The sequence below is a fragment of the Halyomorpha halys genome, unplaced genomic scaffold, assembly GCF_000696795.3.
Source record: "Halyomorpha halys isolate HHAL.00 unplaced genomic scaffold, Hhal_1.1 Scaffold3030.1, whole genome shotgun sequence".
Classification (NCBI taxonomy): domain Eukaryota; kingdom Metazoa; phylum Arthropoda; class Insecta; order Hemiptera; family Pentatomidae; genus Halyomorpha; species Halyomorpha halys.
Genome location: NW_027105619.1, coordinates 26,722 through 33,075, shown reverse-complemented (window position 1 = coordinate 33,075; position 6,354 = coordinate 26,722). Strand labels below are relative to the sequence as shown.

At 34.8% G+C, this 6,354-nt stretch overlaps 1 long non-coding RNA gene across 1 annotated transcript in view; it reads right to left on the bottom strand.

The window, feature by feature from the left end:
• Nucleotides 1-845: 845 nt before the first annotated feature.
• LOC136797056 (uncharacterized) overlaps nucleotides 846-6,354 on the bottom strand; it is an 11,797-nt gene continuing 6,288 nt past the window's right edge. The window contains exons 2-3 of the long non-coding RNA XR_010844857.1: nucleotides 1,807-1,924; nucleotides 846-1,727 (exon numbers count right to left, since the gene is read on the bottom strand). This is a non-coding gene — a long non-coding RNA (uncharacterized lncRNA). The remainder of the gene's footprint in view (nucleotides 1,728-1,806; nucleotides 1,925-6,354) is intronic.

Below are 6,354 nucleotides of genomic sequence, written 5' to 3'. Positions count from 1 at the left end.
AGTGAAGAACACAAATAAGTAAAACTTATTTTAATAAAAAGTAGATGGTCTAGATATGGTCAAAAATGACTCAAATAGTATCCAATCAACAGCCTTCTAATAATAATTATTTTATTCGTATATATAATATAGTATTTTTTTGTGATCTCAACTGACCGTAATCCCAACCATCCACATCCCCATATATTATTCAATTCACTCTGATATTTTAACATATTTAACTGATACTCCTTTTAAAAACATAAAAATTTTAGTAGAGTTAAAACTTTTGAGGAAATATATTATTAAAACCACACTGTAATACTGGATTACTTGGTATTGGGTTATTTCCATTGGCTGGTACAAGATGGGCTGAATTTGTGGCTTCAGTTTTTAGGTATCAATAATCAAAGGGTTCTTGTGCTCCATCCTCACATTTGTTTTCAGTTCTTATTGTTTTAGATCTACCGACAGAAGAATATTTGTATTTTGCATGTTTTAATTCATTAAAGAATTTCATCGACCTTTGTTTTGAATAATTAACTTAACTTTAAAGTTGTTTATTGTAAAATTCTATTGATATAGTGTAAATACATAGTTTCAAATCTTGATAATTAACTTTAGCAGTTTATTTTTGACTTAACTCAGCATATACATTTATTTATAAATTTCTAATAAAAAATCTAGAACGAAGGTTAAATTTATAGTTTTTTTATTTGTATTATATTTTTTAAAATATTTCTTCTTCCCCTCCATTATGTATATTATCATTTATTGTTTACCTAATTTTAATATTTTTTACATTGTTTACCTTAAAATTATTTTCAAATGCGACGTACTTAACTCCCATCCCCACTCCTCCCAATACAAACGGTTCACTCTGACTTTGACTTCCGTCAAAACAAGTATGAATTCAGTCTCGTTATTTTCATTTATTTTTATTCTCTTCCCTTTTCATCTCTTAATTTGCACTTTCTTTAATATTTCTTCTCTTTATCTGTTACTATTACCGTTTTCATTTATTGTTTATAACCTTTAATTTTTCTTATTAAATTTTACGTTTCATTGTATACCCTTGTTAATTCCCACTCTTTTTTGTACTTATGTCAAGTGTTAGTATCTTTTTTAGCCCTAACGAAGCCCTGCAACGTGGGGCGAAACGTTGGCTTAAATAAAAAATAGTACACCAGTTTACTATTTCAGTTTTAGTTGATCGCACCCGGACCAAAATCCATTTATTGATACTCACGGTCAATCAGCAATCTTCCAGTATTTAAAACTATTTTGTAATCTCAAACGTGTCGATGCATCACAAACTCAAACGCCCTTTCGTTTGTACCCAAAATTCGACAATAGTGCACTCCACAAATATAGGCCAATTTTACCAGCCAATACAAATAACCCATTTACACGCTTGAACATGGTTTGGCAAACGTGAAACAGCACCTTAAGATTTGTCTTCGTCTAGGTGGACAATTTTTAGTTATATTAGGGTTTTATTCCTCTCCTATATTACTCTAGAAAAAAATTCGAATATGCTATTTTATTTTTATTATAAATTATTTCGGAGTTTTGTTGTTTCTCCTGTGCTGAATATCATTGTTGATGAAATAATTTTGTTGTATTGAAAAAAGAATTATCCTTTGGCACAATTATTATCCACTCATTCATACCATTCTCCTCAAAGGTTCAAAAGGAAATGCAGTTTCAGTAGTTATACCCAACAGCGTATCATTATCCTGAATTTCCTACAACATGAAAAGCACCAGAATAATTACAAACGCACAATCATATTTTTTTAATTTTTGAATGAGATTACTTAATTACCTAGTTTTAATGTCCTGGCAGTAAAGTTGTTTTTTACTACAGAAATAACCAACAGGGCAGCACCACTCTGAAGTGCAACTTGGTCCGATTGGAAGATGGGTTGTGCTTAATGGCTCCTCTGAAAATAAATGTAATATTTCCATTATATTGCTATATAAATTAAATTGACTTTACCTTAAAAAAAAAATTATTATCAACTTGATTCTTTTCCGCACCAGCCAATCCAAATAACTTATCCACATACCTGAGCCTACTCGAATATGCTAGAAGGGGCTTCTACATGTTGGCCAAGCTGTGGTGAACTAAGACATGCGCGAGCATGTGGATGGGTTGCTTGGCTTGGCTGGTACGAGTTGTCCTAAGCTCATTGCCGGTACGTCGGATTTTTGGACACAGATCAAAGGGGATTCGTGAGAGCGCTCTTGTAGCATCTCCACCATTGTTCTTGTTTAACTGCAACTGAGAGCTGTTAGGAGGTTAAAGGGATTTGTTGTTACTTTTTATAATAAGTTTTATATTTAATATTATTTGGAGAGAGAGAGAGAGAGAGAAATACTTTATTCATCTATGCTGCCTAAATACATCAGGTTGCTATTTCACACAGCATACTTATCAATCCGTAATCGGACATATATAAATTACACATACATGGTATAATTAGATATAAAGAAAACAATTTGTTTTCCCTACAGTTTCCTTTTACAATCAATTTTGGAAATACAATTGCTTCAATTCATTCCTTTTTTCATTCCTATTTCTGCTCCTCCAATTTCACCATTTCATAATTTTATATTCACCCGATCAACAAATTCGCTCTCCGGAATTCACCTTCCTACATCCCCTTCAGTGACCCCTGGCTAAACAAATTCACTATTAGACGGTAATGTGAGATCAGACCATCATTTATAGTCACCGAAGTAAATCAGTTTACCAAAAAAAAACAAATAGATACATTTTACAAGAATAAGACTATCACATTTAAAAGGAAAATATAATAAAAAGCCGGTTACAAGAAGCACTTGAATGGATAAATAAGTTATAAAAAATATATATATAAATAAATAAAAATAATTGTATTAATAAAATAAAATGATTTAATGAATAAATACGTTAAAACACACACATAGAGAGGTCAACATATTAAAATAAATAAATAAAACAAAGAATAATCTCCGAGCTAATTCCCATGCAGGTGATGGTGTATGATCCCCAGGGAGTCCAAAATAATATTTTCCGCCAAGATCGCAATATCCCCGATGCTAACACCTAGGCCTTCCAAAAAGCTCCTTGTTCTATCTGGTATTGTTCCGCGAGATCCAAACCAGAGGCCTCTCACGGTGAACTCTCTCTCTCCGAAGGTCTCGCGGAATTTTTCCTTAAGGAAAGGGACGAATTTTTCATATATTTTCTTTTTTTCCCTTTCCACTCCACCTTCCTGTTCGAGGTCATTACTTTCAAATCTTACCGTCTGATCCAAGACCAGAGCCGTGTCTCCGACTTTTGAAAACGCAACAATATCGGCATATCTTACGGATCCGTCGGTGTCAATACAATAGACCTCCTCGAAGCAGGTGAAGTCTTTTCTTTCAAGGAACTTCATCAATTCTTCTTTGACCCAGTGGTGCCGGCGTGTTATAAGGAGGGAGTTATTGGGGCATTTTCCCAGCACATGAGCTGGTGTTTCAGACTCTCTGCCGCATTTGCGATAGAGGGACCCAACTTTTCCTTGCTTTCCACTGGCTCCTAGGACTCCACGCAGGGGTTTGTAGTTGATATTAAGTTTCAGGGCGTTCGCCCATTCTGACCCCGAGAGTACCTACTTCTCACATACATATCTATTTGCTTTCGGGGTCTCTTTGAAATGGCGAACACCGATACCCTGCCATCTGCTACTGGCCCATTCTTCTAAAGCATTCTCACGCAATGACTGTCGTAGAGCTCTCACACTTTGGTTGCCCCTATCCACCGCAAGTCTATCAGCACATGCCGTGATTTCGGCTTTGTAACTAAATATAGACTGGAATAGGGCATCCGGAACATTCGGCAGTCGCTGGGCAATGGACCAATGCTGTTGTGGAGCTTCTCATTGACAGCGGATCAGACCCAGTCCTCGATACCTCCTGGGTGCGTACAGCATCGCAGACGAGGTGTTAGCGGAGATCCCAATGATGGCCTTGATACTCCTGCGGATGTTGGTATCAATGCCCTTCAATATCGCAGGACGCGTCTTTGTAAGGGGAGCAGTCTGGAGAGGGTAAACAAGGCCCGGGATTATATTTAATTTCATTTAATCTCCTTTTTTTTTGTAATACAAATTATATGCTCCCAGTGCTATTGCTGAAACCACTTGTACTTCTGCCATGCTTGCCTCTCTGAAAAACACTGATAGGTGGATGGTCCGCTCTTTGTTTACGGAGCCTATCTTTAAAAGAAATTCTTTACCCTAGATATGCAATTTTGTTTATTGTGCTTATTTCTGGGAGGTCTGTTTTCAGTTTGGTGACATGCGAGTTTGTAATTATTTTTGTCTTCATGAGGTTCAACGATAATCCATGTTGGGCACTTATGTACATAAGCTGAGTTAGCATGGTCACTATTTCTTCTTCTCTACTTGAGATCAATAACACATCATCTGCTTATTTAAGTATGCTTAGTTTTGCACCGTTTACATTGATTCCATATTCATTCCAGTTCTTTAGAATAAGTCCCAATTCTATACTGAAGATCTGTGGTGATAGTGTATCTCCATACTTGACTACCCTCCTGATTCGAATCTCCTTGCAGTTCCTGTCGTTAGATATAAATGCTTTGTTGTCGGTATACAATATAGAAATGTATTTTTCCTCGATACCTATCGACTTGAGAGTTGTCGTGATGCTCCTATGATATATGCTGTCAAAGGTTTTGGAGAAATCAACAAATCCAAGGTTGACGTTTAAATTGTATTCTATACTTTTTTCTATCAGTTGGTTTACAACGTGTAAATGATCAATTGTAGACATGCCCTTCCTAAATCCTGCTTGGTCCAGAGGTAAATTTTCATCTATTGTTTTTGTCAATCTGGATTGGATGATTTTTGTAAAAACTGTCCCTATAGTGGTGCCTAATGATATTGGTCTGAAGTTTATTAATTTAGTCCTGTCCTCTTTCTTGTGAAGCAAAACAATTTTTGATGTTTTCTAGTCAGTGGGCATTTCTTCTTTTTTTTATTTTTAAGATACTTTTTTAAATTTTTCCTGAGGTCTTTGCTTTTGAACGTAAGCTGGAGATTCTGTCTTCCTTTCTTTATTATTTCTTTTTTTTTTCTAATATTCCTAATTAAAACATAGAGAGCTCAAATATTTATCTATTGGCTGCTATAAAATAATAATAACCAAATAAAAACATGTTAATGCAGCCCAAAGCCCTTTGATTTGTGCCCAAAACCGACCACAAATTAAAGCCAACTTATGCTAGCGAATCCAAATAATGACACTATAATGCTTTCGAATGCGCTTGCCCAAATTCGCCGCTGTTATGCTGAAGTGTAGCAGCACCTTGTAGGAGGAAAATCTTCTCTCGAAATCATATTCGAAACCCGTTTAACCGCCTCTTCACATTAACCGGTGGTAAAAAGAAAGTCTACCATCTAAACTAAATATTCCAGGGATATTATGTAAAAAAAGGAGCAATCATGGACATTCAAAACAATCAGTTTTGAAAACAAAATTATTCGATAAACAATAAAAAGATTCTAATGTAATAACACTGTGTTAGCAGTTGTAACCAACCAGACTTGAAAACAATTCTAATGCTCAATCTACACGTTTGCTAATTGGCACAAATCCAAGACTTGTACATATACTTGGTAACCAAGCGAAGCAACAAACACTGATATCCACACACTAGTGTGCCTTTTGAATTTGTTTCGCTATAACATTCGATTTAATCTATTTTTACTATAAAAATAAACAAAATAAAGATAAGTGAAATGAAAAGCAAACGTAAATATCAGTCATGTAGGTTGTACATAGATGATCAAAATTCATAGTAATCGTACTGCATAACTCAATTAAGTTAATAATTAAATATTAATTCAACCTTCATTCTAAACTTTTTATCAGAAATCTTTTAATTTAATTGCCTACACATATACTGCTTTATAATTATATATATTTGTGCTGTTTCAAGTCAATAATAAACTGCTAAAGTTTTTTCTTTTTTTTTTTTTAATCATTTATTAATTGTTATTTACAACTATATAAAATATATACAACAAGTAAATTTGCTATAGGTGAGATAGTGACATGCTACAAACGAGGCCATCTTCTTTTCAGACGCCTAGGAGCATTATTAGGTAATGAAGGAGAAGCGAGGTTAGAAACAAGTGTATTTGGGTGGTTGGGAAGTTTTCCATGGAAGTGATGGTATCTGGTTCTGGCCAAATCGGCAAGATATGGAACATTTAGGTCAAGATGGATGACTTGATTTGTGACAAAGTAAGGAGCGTTAAGGATTTTAGGAAGGATTTTGAACTGTAAGGATTGGATTCGGGAGGAATTTGATGGT